Source organism: Mirounga angustirostris, unplaced genomic scaffold, assembly GCF_029215605.1.
Source record: "Mirounga angustirostris isolate CCGP_5_RB_7025 unplaced genomic scaffold, mMirAng1.0.hap1 SCAF_1, whole genome shotgun sequence".
NCBI lineage: Eukaryota > Metazoa > Chordata > Mammalia > Carnivora > Phocidae > Mirounga > Mirounga angustirostris.
In genome coordinates this window covers 49,094,394-49,115,859 of record NW_026991709.1, presented here as the reverse complement: position 1 = coordinate 49,115,859, position 21,466 = coordinate 49,094,394, and the positions used below count along the sequence as shown (strand labels likewise).

The 21,466-nt window shown below is 37.6% G+C and overlaps 1 long non-coding RNA gene across 2 annotated transcripts in view; it reads right to left on the bottom strand.

Annotated features, from left to right (window-relative positions):
* LOC123863348 (uncharacterized) overlaps positions 1-12,231 on the bottom strand; it is a 420,091-nt gene extending 407,860 nt beyond the window's left edge. For both annotated transcript variants that reach the window (XR_010410079.1, XR_010410072.1), the window contains exon 1: positions 12,028-12,231. This is a non-coding gene — a long non-coding RNA (uncharacterized LOC123863348). The remainder of the gene's footprint in view (positions 1-12,027) is intronic.
* Positions 12,232-21,466: the final 9,235 nt, after the last annotated feature.

Sequence of the window (21,466 nt, the reverse complement as noted above, 5' to 3'; positions counted from 1 at the left end):
TGCAGCAAATTATAGCAGAGAACTTCCCTAATTTGGGGAAGGAAACAGGCATCAAAATCCAGGAAGCACAGAGAACCCCTCTCAAAATCAATAAAAATAGGTCAACACCCCGACATCTAATAGTAAAACTTACGAGTCCCATAGACAAAGAGAAAATGCTGAAAGCAGCTCGGGAGAAGAGATATGTAACCTACAAGGGTAGAAACATTAGATTGGCAACAGACCTATCCACAGAGACCATGGCAGGCCAGAAAGGACTGGCAGGATATATTCAGAGCACTAAATGAGAAAAATATGCAGCCAAGAATACTATATCCAGCTAGGCTGTCATTGAAAATTGAAGGAGAGATAAAAAGCTTCCAGGACAAACAAAAACTAAAGGAATTTGCAAACACAAAACCAGCCCTACAGGAAATCTTGAAAGGGGTCCTCTAAGCAAAGAGAGAGCCTAAAAGCAAGATAGACGAGAAAGGAACACAGACAATATACAGTAACAGTGATCTTACAGGCAATACAATGGCACTAAATTCCTATCTTTCAATAGTTACCCTGAATGTAAATGGGCTAAATGCCCCAATCAAAAGACACAGTGTATCAGAGTGGATTAAAAAACAAGACCCATCGATATGCTGTCTGCAAGAGACTCATTTTAGACCCAAAGACACCCCCAGATTGAAAGTGAGGGGGTGGAAAACCATTTACCATGCTAATGGACACCAAAAGAAAGCTGGGGTGGCAATCCTTATATCAGACAAATTAGATTTTCAACCAAAGACTGTAATAAGAGATGAGGAAGGACATTATATCCTACTTAAAGGATCTATCCAACAAGAAGATCTAACAATTGTAAATATCTATGCCCCTAACATGGGAGCAGCCAATTATATAAGCCAATTAATAACAAAAGCAAAGAAACACATCGACAACAATACAATAATAGTGGGGGACTTTAACCCCCCCTCACTGAAATGGACAGATCATCTAAGCAAAAGATCAACAAGGAATAAAGACTTTAAATGACACACTGGACCAAATGGACTTCACAGACATATTCAGAACATTCCATCCCAAAGCAAGGGAATACACATTCTTCTCTAGTGCCCATGAAACATTCTCCAGAATAGATCACATCTTAGGTCACGAATCAGGTCACAACCGGTACCAAAAGATTGGGATCATTCCCTGCGTATTTTCAGACCACAATGCTTTGAAACTAGAACTCAATCACAAGAGGAAAGTTGGAAAGAACTCAAATACATGGAGGCTAAGGAGCATCCTACTGAAGAATGAATGGGTCAACCAGGAAATTAAAGAAGAATTAAAAAAATTCACGGAAACCAATGAAAATGAAAACGCAACTCTTCAAAATCTTTGGGATACAGCAAAGGCAGTCCTAAGAGGAAAGTATATAGCAATACAAGCCTTTCTCAAGAAACAAGAAAGGTCTCAAGTACACAACCTAACCCTACACCTAAAGGAGCTGGAGAAAGAACAGCAAATAAAGCCTAAACCCAGCAGGAGAAGAGAAATAATAAATATCAGAGCAGAAATCAATGAAATAGAAACTAAAAGAACAGTAGAACGGATCAACGAAACTAGGAGCTGGTTCTTTGAAAGAATTAACAAGACTGATAAACCCCTGGCCAGACTTATCCAAAAGAAAAGAGAAATGACCCAAATTAACAAAATCATGAATGAAAGAGGAGAGATCACAACCAACACCAAAGAAATACAATTATAAGAACATATTATGAGCAACTCTTTGCCAGCATATTAGATAACCTGGAAGAAATGGATGCAGTCCTAGAGATGTATCAACTACCAAAACTGAACCAGGAAGAAATAGAAAACCTGAACAGACCTATAACCACTAAGGAAATTGAAGCAGTCATCAAAAATCTCCCAAAAAACAAAAGCCCAGGACCAGATGGCTTCCCAGGGGAATTCTACCAAACATTTCAAGAAGAATTAATACCTATTCTTCTGAAACTGTTCCAAAAAATAGAAATGGAAGGAAAACTTCCAAACTCATTTTATGAGGCCACCATTACCTTGATCCCAAAACCAGACAAAGACCCCATCCAAAAGGAGAATTACAGACCAATATCCCTGATGAACATGGATGCAAAAATTCTCACCAAAATACTAGCCAATAGGATCCAACAGTACATTAAAAGGACTATTCACCACAACCAAGTGGGATTTATCCCTGGGCTGCAAGGTTGGTTCAACATCCACAAATCAATCAATATGATACAATACATTAACAAAAGAAACAACAAGAATCATATGATCCTCTCCATAGATGCAGAAAAAGCATTTGACAAAGTACAGCATCCTTTCTTGATCAAAACTCTTCAGAGTATAGGCATAGAGGGTCCATACCTCAATATCATAAAAGCCATCTTTGAAAAACCTACAGCGAATATCATTCTCAATGGGGAAAAACTGAGAGCTTTCCCCCTAAGGTCAGGAACATGGCAGGGATGTCCACTATCACCACTGCTATTCAACATAGTATTGGAAGTCCTAGCCACAGCAATCAGACAACAAAAAGAAATCAAAGGCATCCAAATTGGCAAAGAAGAAGTCAAACTCTCACTGTTTGCAGATAATATTATACTTTATGTGGAAAACCCAAAAGACTCCACCCCAGAACTGCTAGAACTCATACAGGAATTCAGTAAAGTGGCAGGATATAAAATCAATGCACAGAAGTCAGTGGCATTCCTATACACCAACAACAAGACAGAAGAAAGACAAATTAAGGAGTCGATCCCATTTACAATTGCACCCAAAACCATAAGATACCTAGGAATAAATCTAACCAAAGAGACAAAGGATCTGTACTCAGAAAACTATAAAATACTCATGAAAGAAATTGAGGAAGACACAAAGAAATGGAAAAACTTTCCATGCTCATGGATTGGAAGAACAAATATTGTGAAGATGTCAATGCTACCTAGAGCAATCTACACATTTAATGCAATCCCTATCAAAATACCATCCACTTTTTTCAAAGAAATGGAACAAATAATCCTAAAATTTGTATGGAACCAGAAAAGACCCCGCATAGCCAGAGGAATATTGAAAAAGAAAAGCAAAGCCGGCGGCATCACAATTCCGGACTTCAAGCTCTATTACAAAGCTGTCATCATCAAGACAGCATGGTACTGGCACAAAAACAGACACATAGATCAATGGAACAGAATAGAGAGCCCAGAAATGGACCCTCAACTCTATGGTCAACTAATCTTTGACAAAGCAGGAAAGAATGTCCAATGGAACAAAGACAGTCTCTTCAACAAATGGTGTTGGGAAAATTGGATAGCCACATGCAGAAGAATGAAACTGGACCATTTCCTTACACCACACACAAAAATAGACTCCAAATGGTTGAAAGACCTCAATGTGAGACAGGAGTCCATCAAAATCCTAAAGGAGAACACAGGCAGCAACCTCTTTGACCTCAGCCGAAGCAACTTCTTCCTAGAAACATCGCCAAAGGCAAGGGAAGCAAGGGCAAAAATGAACTATTGCGACTTCATCAAGATAAAAAGCTTTTGCAAAGCAAAGGAAACAGTCAACAAAACCAAAAGACAACTGACAGAATGGGAGAAGATATTTGCAAATGACATATCAGATAAAGGGCTAGTATCCAAAATCTATAAAGAACTCATCAAACTCAACACCCAAAGAACAAAGAATCCAATCAAGAAATGGGCAGAAGACATGAACAGACATTTTTCCAAAGAAGACATCCAAATGGCCAACAGACACATGAAAAAGTGCTCAATATCGCTCGGCATCAGGGAAATCCAAATCAAAACCTCAATGAGACACCACCTCACACCAGTCAGAATGGCTAAAATTAACAAGTCAGGAAACGATAGATGTTGGCGGGGATGCGGAGAAAGGGGAACCCTCCTACACTGTTGGTGGGAATGCAAGCTGGTGCGGCCACTCTGGAAAACAGTATGGAGGTTCCTCAAAAAGTTGAAAATAGAGCTACCATACGATCCAGCAATTGCACTACTGGGTATTTACCCCAAAGATACAAAAGTAGGGATCCGAAAGGGTACGTGCACCCCGATGTTTATAGCAGCAATGTCCACAATAGCCAAACTGTGGAAAGAGCCAAGATGTCCATCGACAGATGAATGGATAAAGAAGATGTGGTATATATACACAATGGAATATTATGCAGCCATCAAAAGGAATGAGATCTTGCCATTTGCAACGACGTGGATGGAACTGGAAGGTATTATGTTGAGGGAAATAAGTCAAACAGAGAAATCATGTATCATATGATCTCACTGATATGAGGAATTCTTAATCACAGGAAACAAACTGAGGTTTGCTGGAGTGGGGGGTGGGGTGGGAGGGATGAGGTGACTGGGTGATAGACACTGGGGAGGGTATGTGCTCTGGTAAGCACTGTGAATTGTGCAAGACTGTTGAATCTCAGATCTGTACCTCTGAAACAAATAATGCAATATATGTTAAGAAAAAAAAAAAAGAAGAAGAAGGTAGTGGGAGGGGAAGAATGAAGCGGGGGATATCGGAGGGGTAGACGAACCATGAGAGATGATGGACTCTGAAAAACAAACTGAGGGTTCTAGAGGGGAGGAGGATGGGAGGATGGGTTAGCCTGGTGGTGGGTATTGAGGAGGGCACATTCTGCATGGAGCACTGGGTGTTATGCACAAACAATGAATCATGGAACACTATATCTAAAACTAATGATGTAATGTATGGGGATTAACAGAAGAATAAAAAAAAATAATAAAAAAAAATTTTTTTTACAAATGAAATTTGTAAAAAAACAAATCTTTCCCCAAGTAAAACTTCAGACCAAGTTGGTTCCACTGGTAAATTTAATCTAACAGTTAAGGAAAAAAATAATGCTAACTAATCCAAATTTTTACTTAAAAAGAGCGGCAGTCATCAAAAAAAAAAAAAATGAAATCTTCCTATTTGCAACGACATGGATGGAACTAGAAAGTATTACGCTAAGCGAAATAAGTCAATCAGAGAAAGGCAATTATCATATGATCTCACTGGTAAGTAAAATTTGACAAACAAGGCAGAGGATCATAGGGAAGGGAGGGAAAAATGAAACAAGACGAAACCAGAGAGGGAGACAAACCATAAGAGACTCTTAATCTCAGGAAACAAACTGAGGGTTGCTGGAGTGGTGGGGGGTGGCAGGGATGGGGTGGCTGGGTGATGGACATTGGGGAGGGTATGTACTATGGTGAGGGCTGTGAACTGTGTTAAGACTGATGAATCACAGACCTGTACCCCTGAAACAAATAATACATTATATATTAATATAAATAAATAAATAAAATAAAAATAAATAAATAAATAAAAAGAGAGGCAGAGAAAAAAAATCCTAACTCATTCTGTGAAGCCAACATAATCTTGATACCAAAGCCAGAGCGATATTACAAGAAAAGAAAACTACTCCCAATATCATTCATGACATAGACAGAAAAATCTTCAAAAAACTAGAAAAATCAAATTCGGTCATATATGTGAAGGATGATATGAAGATAAAAGAAAATGACAAGGAATGCAAGGTTAGTTTCACATTAAAAAATCAATCAATATCAACTGCCACACTTAAGGAATAAAGAATATATATCATATGATCATTCTAAAAGTTACAGAGAAAGTATTTGACAAAATCCAAAACCCACTGTTAATAAGCCTCAAAACCTAAAAATAGAAACAAATTTTCTCACCTAATAAAGATCATCCTCCAAAAAACCATCAAGTAACATCATAATAATGGTGGAAGACTAAACATTTTCCCTTAGATTAGGAACAAAGGCTAACAGGATCACTTTTACTGTATTGAAGGTCCTAGCTAGGTGATAAGGCAACCTTATCTTATATAACTTGTCTTTTCAAAAAAGGCATGTATACTGAAAAACAAGAGGCTAAAAAAAAGTTATATTTGTAGACAACTTAATTATCCATATGGAAAATTATTTTTAAAACATATTTAAAAATACTGCATTAACACAATTTTAGAAAGCATGTAGTATAAAAGGTCAATATAAAAAACAAATTGTATTCTGTACATCAGCAATAAACCTCTGGAACTTAAAATTTAAAAAACTAAATCATCAAAAACGTGAAATATTTGGGATCAGTTTAATGAAATTCATTTAAAACCTCTACAGTGAAAACTTCAAAACATTGCTGAGAGAAAATAAAAAGGCTCTGAACTAGGTAAGAGAAATAACATTCATGACTTAGTCAATTCAATATTGCTAGAATGTCCATTCTCTCTAATTGATCTATAGATTCAGCACAATCCCTAATACAATCCAAACATCCTTTTTTGCAGACACTGACTAGTTGATTCTAAAATGTATATAGAAGTGCAAAGACCTAGAATAAGCAAGACAACTTTGGAAAAGAACGGTGAGATAACTTACTGGATTTCCCCTAACGCTATAGAAATCAAGATTATGGTATTAGCTTAAAGGTAAGCATGTAGATCCATAGACAAGAGTATAGAGTCCCAAAATAAACCTACACATATACATTAATTTATTTCAACAAAGGGGCCAACATGATCTAATAAAATTAAGATATTCTTCTTGGAAAAAGATATTAATCATTTTCTAAGCAGTGGCACCTGGAGATGGAAAGTAAAGGAACCCTTCTCACAGACCCAAGGATTCTGCCATAAGGACCAATGTGACTCCAAGAGGTTACAGGTAATTGGGCAAAGGTGACTTAGTTCTGCACTTGCTCAGCTTCCTGTACTTGATTTAATGCACTGAGTCACTCTATCCCTGTATTTGATTTAAAGTAGCATATTAACGTTTTTCTAATTGATGTGTAGACAGTTGGCAGCTAAGTTGCAGTTATGTTTTTTTTTATTTTTTAAAGATTTTATTTATTTGAGAGGGAGAGAGAAAGAGAGAGAGACAGAGAGAGAGCGCAAGAGCAGGGGGGAGGGAGAAGCAGATTTCCGGCAGAGCAGGGAGCCCCTTGCAGGGCTGGATCCCAGGATGCTTAACTGATTGAGCCACTCAGGTGCACCCTGTGTTAATGTATTTTTTATAAACCCATACATGGAATGAGCATCATAAAAAGAGGAGTCATTTTTTAAAATCATATGGACTTAGGTTTCACTAGTCTACTTCCTTGTTTTATGATAGAACTTCTTGGCAGAAAAAAAAAAAGTTTCCATTAATTAGATCTAACCTGTTTCAATTATGAATGAAGGACCCTTAACAGAAAATTGATTTTTGTTTTATACAATAAATAAGTGCAAATAGAACATATCCTTTTGTAAAATAGATTATCTCTCATCTAAGTTATTTTTAATTGCAAAAGCTCTTTTTGCTGGATTCATTTTTTTTTTCATTTCTTAATGAGATTTAGCTTGATTTGAGTAAGAATAAAAAAACTGTATAAATGCCTCATTTGTTCCTGCTCATTTGAATAATGGCCAAAGTAATATTGTCTCAAAGAGACTTTTTTTTTCAAATGTGGTTTATGCAGTAATAAGTTCTAGTCATCGTAACTACAAAACTAAATATCACCAAAATTCATTCATTCCCATTTGACACACAGGATGTGCTCAAGATTTGGAGGTCCTACATCAAACAAATTACATATTCCCTTTATTTCCTGACAAAGTCCATGCAATGTTAACTTTCACTGTATCCTTCTTTGATAGTCTGTTAATTTTTAAAATGACCTTCTTCCCAAAGAACTGAAATACAAAAATAGGACAAAGAAGGAAAAGTCATGTTATCACCAATTGCTTTTTAAATACAAAGGCTATTATTGGTAACAGATGGATTTTTGTTCTGAAGAGTTTCATCTTCCTCTTCTTTCTCCCACCAACACAAAATTAAGCTTTGGTAATTAAATATTTCAGTGAATTTGGGTTGTGAAAAAGACCAATTTGGACTTTGGACCATTTAGCATTTATTGTCAATAAGAGATAAATGTGGATGCTTTAGTCTGAACTATGTTAAATGTCTACAAAGCAGTTTCAGGAGATGATTGTAAATCCTCCAATACAACTCATACCCTTTCAATCAGGCAGAATTCCCTCTATTTGTACGATTTCGCCTAATATATAAGAAAAAGCCTCAAACATTTTCATCTTTATTCTCTACTTTGAGCGATTTAATTTTATAATGGTCAAATTTGATTCAATATTCACTGTTCCCATTATTTTATGTTTTCCTTTATAAATAGAAAAACATGGAGTAGGGAGGAAAAAAGTACAATATATAGAGAGTCCATTGTATATAAAGTTATTTGCATACTGTTGAAATCAACAGATCTTTGAACTGTGTCTCCTGGCTTGCTCCAACTTCACAATCATCACATAAAGGAGATGAGTCATCATTAATGTAATTATTCAAGCAGTAAGAATGGCGGCAATGACCTTCAGAGAAAAGGAGTCAGCTCTTAAAGTCCCTGAATTCTTTTTTTTTTTTTTAAAGATTTTTTATTTATTTATTTGAGAGAGAGAGAATGAGAGAGAGAGAACACCTGAGAGGGGATAGGGTCAGAGGACGAAGCAGACTCCCTGCCGAGCAGGAAGCCTGATGCGGGACTCGATCCAGAGACTCCAGGATCATGACCTGAGCCAAAGGCAGTCGCTTAACCAACTGAGCCACCCAGGCGCCCTTTTTTTTTTTTTTTTAAAGATTTTTTATTTAAAGTCCCTGAATTCTAAGTTGCAAATAATACATGCATTGGCATATTAATGGGTACATCATACAGTAGTTTTTACTTCTCTATAACTGGATTATACTGGCCATTACTTCAGAAGAACTTCCCAACTGGAGGGAACATATTGCAAGAGAATGTCAGTGGGAATCATGCATGTACTTTAGAAGAAAATTCTGGGGTGCCTGGGTGGCTCAGTCATTAAGCTTCTGCCTTCGGCTCAGGTCATGATCCCAGGGTCCTGGGATCGAGTCCCACATCGGGCTCCCTGCTCCGCGGGAAGCCTGCTTCTCCCTCTCCCACTCCCCCTGTTTGTTCCTGCTCTCACTATGTCTCTCTCTGTCAAATAAATAAATAAAATCTTTAAAAAAAAAAAGAAAGAAAAGAAAATTCTGCCCCAGAGCATGCTCTTAAAATGACAAATGACCAGAATCTGAAATCCGTCCTTTGCCATGATGATAAAAAGCACCACACCGAGTGCTAAAGGGTTCTTATGCACTGTTGAGCCAATCTTTTCAGTTGCCAATCTTTATAAATGTCTTCTTCTCCCCTTTAATCTGTCCCTGGTTCTGCTGGCTAGTAAAAGTGGAATCATATGTGGTTTGTGACTGCAGGGGGCTTGCTGGGCCTATGAGAGAGCCCTCTCCATCCCTGGTGTTTGTCTCCATTTGAGAGTTCCTTACTACTGGCCTGAATATAAAGTTATCTAATTATAGGTTGCTATAGTAAAGTGTGTTTTTTCCCCAGTATTTAATCACCAAAGTTGCTTAAACAGCAACCAATATAATATGGTGGTGGTTGTCTCTTTTATAGCACAATTGAATGTTCTGGGAATCTGTGAATCCTTATGCAAGTGTTTTATAAATAGCACCACCTAGGGACTTAACCAAATGCATCATGGCATGCCAGAAGAATTCCTTCAGGGCTGCTAATTGTTGTGCCCAGTATTAAGGCACATTCTTTAATTCAACCCATGTTACAATGTGGAATTGCTCTCTTATGGAGAGGTATCTCCCCTCTTGTAGGTTAAGAATGAGAAAGTAGCCTTGTCAGAGAGGGAATGCACCATTGCTTTGTATCAGGAGTTAGAATTTGTATGGCAGCCGTTTACAGAAGCTGTCTGAAAAAGCTAGCTATCCAACACCTGGAAACCTCACGGCCTATAGGATGCTGGCAGAGTAAAGAAGCCACTCGTCCCATGGAAAGCTGAGTTTAAATGCAGCCCTTCGCACTAGAAGAAGGGAAAGAAGTTCCCTGGTCTCCCTGCTACCTTTTTGCCCACATAACCCACACTGAACCTTAGGAGAATCCTTTCTGCTTACTGCACCGTACATTCTGTTCAGAAGAACAGCCTAATAAAGCATTGTATCATGTGGTTTTGAAATAAGTCTGTAAAGCTCAAGTTAATTTCATTTCAAGACTTTGCTCCAAAAATTACTCATGACAAACCTTCAATGATAAAAGTAACACTCTGGTTATCCCCAAAACAGACAAAAAATCCTGAACTACCCATGTTTTACCATCAAAGTGATACTGACTTAGTAGGAAAAGCTGACAATCATAAAACACAAAAGAAAACTGCCTTAAAACATAACTTTTTTCCCAAAATACATTTTGTGGACTCTATCTCATTTGACTCTTTAAGAAGTTTGGCTAGAGAAACATGTGCTCAGTTGGTTTTTATTTGGTTGCCCTTTTGATCCAAGGACCAGAATTCTGTTAGCAAATCCTTTGCCTGCACCACAGTTGTGACTTACTCACCTTTTGTGTTATTGAGATCATCTATTTCTATACTAGTACATGTGTGTCTTTTTAACCATTGGCAGCTTGAGCAAAACAAGAAAGATGAATTATTTTAGGTATGTAGGAATTCTAGGTGGGTATAATATATGCCATTTACTGACACCACGCTGGTTGGAAGATTGCTGGTGTAAATGTCTTTATGTTTCTGAACACACATGCATCAGTCTTATTTCATATATGACTCCAAAGGAAGCTTGAGTCCTACAGGTATTTCCTTCTGCATGTAAGTAATCATTCTAGAAAGGAAATAATTACCAACTAGTCTATTTGTTTCATAAATTTGAAATTGGATTGATAATATTTTCTAAAATAAACATATCATGTCATAAAGAAGATAAATCACCTCTCTCAAAATGGACATATCTGATTTTGAAATAGCACTTACAAAGTGCTTTAGGATAGGTAAGACTGGAAAAGAGTGCCATCATATCAGCGGAGCTTAGAACTGATAAACAGCCACTTTACAAATCATAAATACATTACAAATACATTCTACGTATTTATGCTTGAACTGCTCTGCTCCTCTACCAGAGTGTTTCTGTGCCAATATACTGCAGCATGAGGCAGTGCTAAGTTGATGCGACTGTATGTTAATATTCACAGATTTACTGAGGCATCATATTATGAGAGTGATTAGGTTTGATACACATAACACACGGTGTCAGCAATGCTGATGTTGGCTCAGAAGCCATTCAAATTAGCATTGCTCATGGCATTTTTTATATACTAAGATGTTGCTCATAATAGCAATATTGAAAAAAATACTTCTTCTGTAGGTGTCGTATGACACCCCCAACCGTCAGAGAAACAGATTAAGCAGTTTAAAGGCAGGGTTTGGAAAACAAAGGGATGAAGCTTACAGGAATTATGCAATCATTTACAAATGACTGTTCCAAAATTCTTGTTTTTATATCTTTATTGCAATTTTAGGCTATGTTTACATTATGAAGACATAACTCTCGTGTATGCTGTTGGGTTTTATGGAGGCTTCTTTCAGGCATTTGCATTAGGAATTCAGTTTTGAAATAAAAGTTATTCCCACATTAGGCTGATGCTGTTTATTAAAATGAAATTAATGCCCAAGCTCCCAAATGGCTCTGATGGTAATTAACCAAAATCAAGTACTAGAATATCGTAATTTTTAAAAACCAACGCCCAATTAATTTTTTAAAAGAGACAATCACCTAATATAGATCAAATTTTAATGAATTTACTTAGTCTTCCACCATTTCAAGAGCTTTGTCAAACATTTCCTATTTTCCCAATAAAGGCAGAATAGTAGCACATTAAAGATACCTCTTCAGAATGAGATTTCTTTGCTGAAACGTGTTCTCAGTTGAGATTATTTACATAAGCTCTTCACTACCAAATGCTCATTACATTTTATAATATACTCTAATTTTAGTCATCACAGTGGAAAATAGCATTCCCATTTTTCAGCTGAGTAACTGAAAAACAAAAAGGATAAGTCACTTATCTCACTCAAATGAGAAAGGGCATACATACCTACACAAAATTCATGGCCAAAACGTTTGTAATTTCTCCAACTCACTGTATGACTCCTCTGCGTTCTCCTTTTGTTAGCTGTGTGTGAACAGAATCCCACCATTACATAACACTTAGAGTTTACAGGAAATCTTAACATATATTATTTCACATAATCCCCACAACCCTGAGAAGGTGAGTATTTTTATCCCATTTTGCACATGAGGAAAATGGAAGTTTTAAAAAGATAAACTGGCTTTTCCAAAGTCACGTGTATAATAATTGGGATAGAAGGGAATTCAGATTTCAAAACAGCATTCTTTCCTCTTCACCCTTATTCCAGTTAACTTTTCCTGAGTCCTTGCAGTCTCTGCCAGTAAAAGCATATTCTGTCCTTCAAGATCTATCTCAATACCACCTGCTCCACAAAGTCCCTAATGCCCCAGTGTTCCCATAAGGAATGTGTGAATATCTTGCATGTAATTTATAATATGTGGCTCTTTCTCCAGAACAGAGCAGGAAAGGGAAATGACTGGTGAGCCTGCATATAACACTTGTTCAAAGAACACTGATTGAACAAATGGATGAATTAACGGATACAATCATTAACTAAGGAAAATGATTACTTTTAAATTTTTTTCACATAATGGGATGCCTGGGTGGCTCAGTTGGTTGAATGTCCCTCTTGATTTCAGCTCAGTTCACAACCTTTTTGTGGAATGGAGCTCCGTGTTGGGCTCCATGCTCAACAGGGGGGTCTGCTTCTCTCCCCCACCCCCGCTCATGCTCTCTTTCTCTAAAATAAATAAATAAATCTTAATTTTTTTTTCCACATAACAACAGTCATGGGGTAATAGTTGACAGTATGTTTAAAATATTATCTGGCCTCCCCTCCTGGAAAAGGAGTATCTGTGGATCTACTCTAGCCTGAGTGTAGGAGAAGGCAGGGCTAATGCTCTGCTGTGGCAAAGAACAAGGTGGGAACTAAGTCCCAGTTCCAGGTGAGTGTTGTCCAGGAAGCTGGCAAGTTCTGAAAATTCATGTCTACGGGAGCAGGCAGGGGTGAATACTGGATCTTACAAATTTTTCAATGAAGCTTTTTTTTATTGAATCAAGAGATGTTCCTCCTGTTTTAAGTTATCCACACAAGGTCCCAGAGCGTCTAATACAGAGATAATTAATGACTTTTAAAAAAATAAACAACCCAAAGTCCAGATTGCTATAGAGGAGAAAGGGTCCTCTGTGGTCAACCAGCTTGTTCTCCTCCCAAAATGCTTTGCAGGATGAGATCAGCTTAATGACTTTCCCATGGTACAGCATCTGGTCCTTAATCTTGAAGAGGGTGAGGCCTTATTTGTCAACACACATAGGATGATCTGTCTCTCAGATGCAGACTCACATTAACTTACAAAACTTATAAATACAACTACAGTGATCACAAATTTATCTTAGTATAAAATCTACTTGATTCAGTTTCTTAATTCTGCCTGACACATTTTCTCCCTAAAGACAAAATATATGAGAAGTCCAATTAGAATCCGGTTTCCTAAATGAGAATACAGTTGAAAACTTGGATAATCATATAAAGCCACCATCTTGACAAAAGGGCAGAGAGAGTCTAATTCATTGGCCACAGGTCTTTGTCCACTCACCAGATTATGCCCGCATTTACTCACTTACCTCTCTAACTCCCCATTTTCTTTGTCCTAGAGGCTGTTAGTACTCTCTTGTGATAGATTCACTCATTTTTTTAAAAAATCTGTGTGAATATATAAATACATATATATTAGTATATCTACTGGGTTATCATCAAGACTTGCAGGCCTGGGATTGAGTCTGCCTCTTGGGCAGTTTTGTGCATTTCTCACCTCTGCTGACATTAAAATTTTACTCTTAGAGCAAGGGAGGCTATCAGATTTTTCTCATTTCAAAGTTCCTAGGGGGACCCCACTGTATCATGAAGTCCTAACAGCAGTTGGATAAAAGAACAATTAACAGAAAAAAAATGTTTCCCAGTGGACTTAACTGAGTAGAGAGTAAGGCTCTCACAATGTCAAGAGAAGTATAATTGCCACAGAGCCTTGCCAGAGTCCTTAGTACTCTCCCGACCCTGCAGATGAAGCAGGTTGACTCCAGCTGCAGTGTAGACCTTCAGGTCTGTGATCGCAGGCAAAGAAGATCTAAGTTCTCGCCCCACATTCTGGGTTTCTGCACCCCTTGTTGTTCAGCTCTCTCTGAACTCCTACTAGAGTATGACAACTGGGCATCTCAGGTGGGCCTAGAGACCATATTCCATCATGTGCTCCTGTATTAAATACTCTGTGAGACAAGGGGCACAGACAGCCTGACATGACCCTATGGGTTTGGACCTGGGACAATAAATACTTTGACCTAAATTTCCCTCATTCTTCTCTCCAATCTCCTCTCATCCCCTCCTGTCAGCCTCTTAAAGAGCAAGGTGGAGAAGAATCCGAGGGAATAAGGGATATCTGAAACAGTACATAAAAATGCAAACAAGCAGTGGGACTGGTCACGTTCCTTTTCTAGCCTCAGTTTCTTATTTTTAGAACGGGAATAAAAATAGCTACAGAATTACAGTAATAGAGGAGCGACTTCATGGAAGAGTGTGTAGCAAAGCACCTGGTATGTAGTAAGAGCTTTAAATATATCAGCTATCATTGTTGCAGGTGTCATCACTATATTAACCACTACCCCAAGCCTCTCTTCAGCCCCCATCCACTTTGAACAATCCTGCCAGCTAAGCTCCATCTTCCTGAGGTTGGATTCCTGTTCATGAACCCTGGTTTATATGTAATCCCTTCTTACCAATGATCCAAGTGATCAATGGTGAATCCTTGCCCTCCTGCCTTCCAGATTCCCCCTAACTGTGGTCCACCTGATCATTATCACACCTTCAACTTTTCTGCTAAGGACTGTTTTACTGAACTACCCACTGACGAACCCTGCTGAATACTAGTCTTCTTACCATAGGTTAAGAATAGGGGTAGTCCCGGGCGCCTGGGTGGCTCAGTTGGTTAAGCGACTGCCTTCGGCTCAGGTCATGATTCTGGAGTCCCGGGATTGAGTCCCACATCGGGCTCCCTGCTCGGCAGGGAGTCTGCTTCTCCCTCTGACCCTCCTCCCTCTCATGCTCTCTGTCTCTCATTCTCTCTGTCTCAAATAAATAAATAAAATCTTTAAAAAAAAAAAAAAAGAATAGGGGTAGTCCCTAGGTTTGGGACTTTCTAACCTGTGTCTTTGTTCTTGACTGGCTACAGTTGCTATAATCATATTCCAAGATATGACAAGGACAAGAGTTTTATTTTTAAACACTTGGTGTTATTTAGAACCGTATGCATTTCTGTAGCACTTAAGAGTGACATTTAGAGAATGAAAGGATGCACCATTAGGAATTATGGGTCTGTATACAAATGAATACAAATGCAAACACAAAATGTCTTGGTCATTCCCTGTTTCCTTCCTGAGTCTATGGTTTATGGGTGAAGGGCTTCATTGGCCACAGAAACCATTTTGGAAGGATCATTACCAATTGCATAAAAGTTTGACAGTCAAAACGTATTAGGTGATTGTTGGCCATAACTTACTGAAAATATGAGCATAAGTGGAGCAAAGCTGAGACTGGGGGATTGTTCTGAGACTCTGAATACCAACAATATATTTGAATCCAGTAATTTACAGTTGCCAACTTAGTATGGCCCTATGAAGCACTTTAAACTCTATTGCTGGCTAGAGTGGTCTTTTGATGGGTGAGAGGTTTTTGTTTTATTTTCCTACAGGTTTATATGTTTTTCTTTCCTTGGCAACAAGAGTCCACTATTGCTATTCTATCCTCGAAGCCCTATTCTCCTCTGCCCAGCTTGGGGTGTTAGGAAGTGATATGGAAAATGATTATACCTTCACTCCAGGAACGTGCCCCCAGAATGAAGCAGAAAGTCTGGCTTTGTTTTCTCAAAGACTGAGAATCTAATAAAAAGGTGAGCTGCCATAGGGATGAGGATGTGTGAACCTGAGGGAGTAAGACATCTCTCACTTAAGCTAGGCAACTGGAAAGTGTCTAAATGAACATAACTTATACCCCAAGATTTCTCAGTTTGATTTAATTTCTTGTGTTCTAAATGACTGACTTAGTGTGACATATTCCCTACGGAAGGTAAAAGTACAAGATTGTAGTTGGGAGTACATAAATAATAATGTCTGTAATAAAGGATAATCAGAAGATGTGAAATCCTCACCCAATGCTACTGATTCCTGGCCTTAAGGCCTTGCATGTATCTTTGCAAAGCTTTAAATGTGGCCTGTGATATAAATCAGAAACAAGGGATGATTATGAATTGTGTTGACGCTATGATTAATAGTAAGATCACATCTTTGAAAAATGAAAAATGGCATTATAATTTAAAGTTTCTTTAGTGTTATACAAACAACATGGGGAATTAAATGAATTTGAATATTTAAATCTGGAGGAAAATAGCTATTACAGCCATTTGTCAGTAACTCAAATGATTTCTGTGGCTTTTCTTTGGTCTGTTGATTGAGAATTTTAAGTGATGGGGTAATCATTTGAAACTGGTAGGATTCCCTTAGATGCATGCAGAAGAGTGGCTCACAGTGGTCTAGTTAAAACACAGAATCTAGGGGAATGATGTTTTCCTACACCACTGAACTTGTCCCTTATAATGTGGTGCAGCACCTAGACAATAATTAGCTGTGAGATCTTGGACTATTCACTTAGACTTACACTTCAACTGTAAAATAAGAGGTTTGGTTAAGATGATCTTTTATTCCCTTACAACTATTAAATTAAGGGATTCCAAGGTACTTCCTGACATCCTCTAGAGTGGCAGGACCACCAAATAAGCTGAAGTTTATTCTCAATCTCTTGCAAACAAAGCTCTAATTTTAACAGCTACATGATGTATTTTTGGTGGACAATTTGGTCGACAATTTCTTTAATTCCCCTAAGTGCCTTCAGGAACTAAAAAAGAGCTATTCCTAGAAAGTTATGTTTATTATTATCAGTTTCCAATGGAACATAAAAAGAGTGTCAAGTATTCATTTTATATACTTTTCCCAAGCCATTTGCTCCTCCTAGACATTATATTTCTTTCATATCACTCTTCATCAATTTCCTGGAATTGTCTGCTCACAATTCAATGCTCACAAATGAAATGAGTGTCTTTTCCACAAAGATGCTTGCCTCCAATACATGTGTCACCATGTTTTGGACCATTTCACCCCAACACCTTTGCTATAATTGAAAAACCCCTAAGCAAAGGCACTCAACCCTACAGTGACTTACACAGTCTACGATGTATGGCCCAGAGTTAAATATCTATTCATTGTAGATGCTCTGTGCAGGACCATGATCATCTGTCTCTGTTAGATTATTTTCCTGAGAAACTTTAATTCAAAGTATAGAGAAATTAGAAGATATAGTAGCACAGAAGAAGACACATAGAGAGTTTGCAATAAACAAGAGCCATAAGATAGAGTAACCATGAGTAAAGCCTGGAGGTAAACCTGACCTCAGTCAAAAGCAGAAACAGAAGTAGAGAAAAAATTACAGAGAGAAATTGAGTTAAGGACTAAATCATTACTAGAATTGTTGTTGGACAACTAGAGCAGCTTGAATTTTTACTGAGTTCCAGTTCTCCATGAGGCCTGATTATGTAGCTGCTGCTAAGACTTTGTTCCTGACTTCTCTGTATGAATTCTGACCAAAAGGTGCATACCTTTCTGTTTTTTCAACCTGCATACCTTCTCTTTGCAACCTGAGTCAATGTAGGTAAGCTTCAATAAAATCAACTTGTTGTATCTGGTCCAAAACGGGTTTGTTCCTGAATATACGAAAGCCTAGTTTATGTCAACAAGGGTAGCAGAAGGGAGTGACAGTCCACACTGGTCTATATTTACATTTTCAGTAAAGAGTTTTAATAAAAGAATAAGAGGTAAAGGAATCTAAAACTAAAAACTAAAAGTTTTTTATAAGTATCCATAAGTTAATTTATCCCCGCTATCCCTATTCATCATTTGCAGAGATATTCAAGATTGAGGTGTAATGAAATTATTTTATAAATAAAGTTGGGTTAATGTTATTATTGCTTTCATGAATCCCTGGTATCAGCAATATGCCTTATCATTCTTTACCAGAGAATGTCAAAAGAATTGTATAAATTAAACCACAGAATGCTTACTCTGTCTGCTGGTTGTTGAAGTATTTATCAGTGTGCTAATTAGAGTCCTGTTTATGAGGCTGGAAATGCTCAGGGCCAATTTCTCACGTAGTTCCTGTTGGTGGGCATAGTTTCCAGAAAAGCATGGTTACATCTGGTGTGTACCTTGTAGCTCAGCATTGATATTTTATTCATTTTATAGCTAGCAGCAGTTTAGAAGGCAATATCTTTCTGAAACAGTGGATTCAGTACAAATAGCAATGTAGCTATGATATGGTTGCTCTGTTCTATGAAGTGGAAAACTTTAAAAGGAAAACCTGTGTGATTTGAATATCCCTGTAAACCGTGTTTGATGCACCTTTAAATGAAAGGAGAGGAGTTGATCACAGAAACAAAAGCACTCAATACATCCCTCACCCTGATCTGATGCAAAGTAAAACTCATGGGATATCAGGAGAATGAAAACCATTATTGTAGGGCCATTTCAACTACCAAGGAGCCCAGAAAAACGTTTTGACACATGGCAAAAAGGCAATGTTTTCTCCACTCTGATTTAGTCTGTCAGTCAGGCAATGAGCCAACAACAAACTTACTTGTTTTGCCCAATATAATGTTAATTTGAGGATGAGTACATTTTCTTTCTCCTTTAGTCTATTATGCTTAAATTGGTATTCAAAACAGTTGGGATTAAGACCATGCATTCCTCACAGTAGAAGATGACTAGTTTTCATTGACCATACGGCTGGGTAAGATGCAGCTATAGCTGCTGACCAATTTTACTCATTTATTTAGAAAGATGGATAGCTCTGGCTGGATTTGAAAATCCATAAAGGGACAATGCTATTTATCTAGTTAATTACACCATCTAAGGTATGGCAAAAACTTTTAACAGTATCTTGCCCAAGCCATCAATACTGTGGTCCCCAAATAACCCTTCTCATTACATTTTACACACAGTACACAGTAGTGTCCTGTGATTTACATGAAGAATGACAGAAGATTGGAGAACCCTGACGGGATCCTCCCAATGTTACCTGATTAATAGATGTGGTAAACACTGATAATCCTGAACCTTGGTGGTGGTGAAGGCCAAGAAAGTATTTTCTAACTCTGCTTCACCCAGAAAGGCAATTTAGGGCTAAAGAGAACCATGAAATATTGGGTTAGAGATGGGATACAGAAAATGAAGAGAATGGCCATTGATAAAATGCCATTTTTTTTTCTGTGATGAATTTTCACCTTACTCCGAATACCAAGCTAACTAGGTCAGGCTAATACAAGTTGTCATTAAATGGCAAACAAAATTCAGGAAGTTATGGATGTGCTTTTTTGTTGTTGCTGTATGACAGTGGGGATTTTTCATAGGTCTTAGTAAAACACTTCAGAACAAAGACTTGGATCCACAGTGACACTTTTGGTAGCTTCTCCCTCAGTCTTTTATCTATGACCTTCACCTAACATTTTTATCCTAGTGAATTCTGGTTAAAATAAATATCAAAAGAATGTACAGCCTAAGAGTAGTACATAAGAAAAAAAAAAAAGAAGGGACTATCAAAGCCAACCTCTGTCCCCTCTGAGTTTGGGGATTTTTTTTTTTTTTTTAATCCAGCCGCTGCTCTATCTTTGGTTCCTCTATTTTTTTTTTTTTTTTTTTTTTTTACTATAGCTCAGTATTAACAAAGACACCTGTAAATAAAGAGACTTAATATATCTTCTGATTTAACACCTTCCTTGTGAAGGATGTTCCACTGGGCATTACAGAATTGGAGAGAAAATGGTGATTCAGTCCTTACCCTCCAGACTTATCAGACTATGTTGTAAATGGCAAATTAAGATAGAAAGAAGGGTGAATATGGATACAGTCTAGAAAATGGAGAACGGGTAAAGAGAGATTGATTCCTACTAGGGAGATTCCTACCAGCCTTTTTGGAAAGGCTGAACAGAAAAATAAAATTTTAAGTAGGGACTTGGAGAACAAAAATTCAAACAGTGGAAAGAGAAATTGACAATTTGGTACAAAGAAAAACCATATGAAAAAATTTGCAATCCATATTTATCCAATTAAAAAGTGAACTACTTAAATGAGGCAAAGTTACAACAAATTTAGAAGAGGGCATCTTTTCTGATGTGCTAGAGAGCAGGGTATTGGTGGGATGTGAGGGGAAATACGAGATAAAAACATTATAAAGAGAGACGATGACCCACTTCAATGGAGTGTTGTCCATCATGCTAAGGGGCCATGGAAAGTATTTGAAAAAGGAAGTAATCTAAAAGATATACTTTAAAAGGTACCTCTGTTAAGAATGGATTAGAATGTGGAATGGCAAAGATACCATTTAATTACTAGAGTGTTGGTAAATTTCAATAACATGTTTAAAGCAACTAACAATTCTTCAGTGTGTTAAAATTTACAAAGTTCTCTCACAGACATTTTCTCATTTGAATACAGCCTGATAATAAAGGTAAAAGGACAGGACTGAATATGAAGCACAGATACGAGATATTGTGGAGGCTGAATTGAGGACTCTGACCACTACTTGAATGGAGAGTGAGGAAACTGGCCAAGGACTTCAGTCTGAGTTGAGAGCTCCCCATCATCATTACCAGCAACAACATGTTGAGGACCAACTAGGTGTTAGGCCCTGTGCTAAGAATTTATATTAGATAATCTCATTTAATCTTAACAATAACTATATGTGCTCACCCTATGTCACAGATGAGAAGACCAAGGCATAGGGGAAATAAAAAATTTGTCCAAGATCAGATAGGTAGCAAGTGGCAAAGCCAAGACTTATTTGAATCTGAAGAGGTGATAATACTGGTCAGTGACAGCCTAAAAAACAAGCTTTGTTTATATCTGCATGTTTTGTATAAATTATGCAGATCTTACAAAAAGTTTAATTTGACATTTTTCAGGTTATTCATTATTTGATTCAAGGATAAACGGTACTTGCTTTTAAAATATGAGCCAGGAGCCTGCCAGATTTTATTATAATGGCAACAGATCCCATTTAAAGAAACTTGGCAAACTCTTGCCACACTAGATTTTGACTCAAATGGTGTACCAATAAGGGGAAGCTTTTCTGCCAAGATGCTGTAGCATCGTGATAGAGTCACCTTTACTCTCAGACACCGCTTAGATCAAAAATCCTCAAGCCTTGAGTGAAGAAAATAATCTTCCTTTTACCACCTAGTCACATATGACTATATTTGCATTCCCAACGTCACCATATGCAGTCACAAAGTCATTTCCAACATGCCTGCCT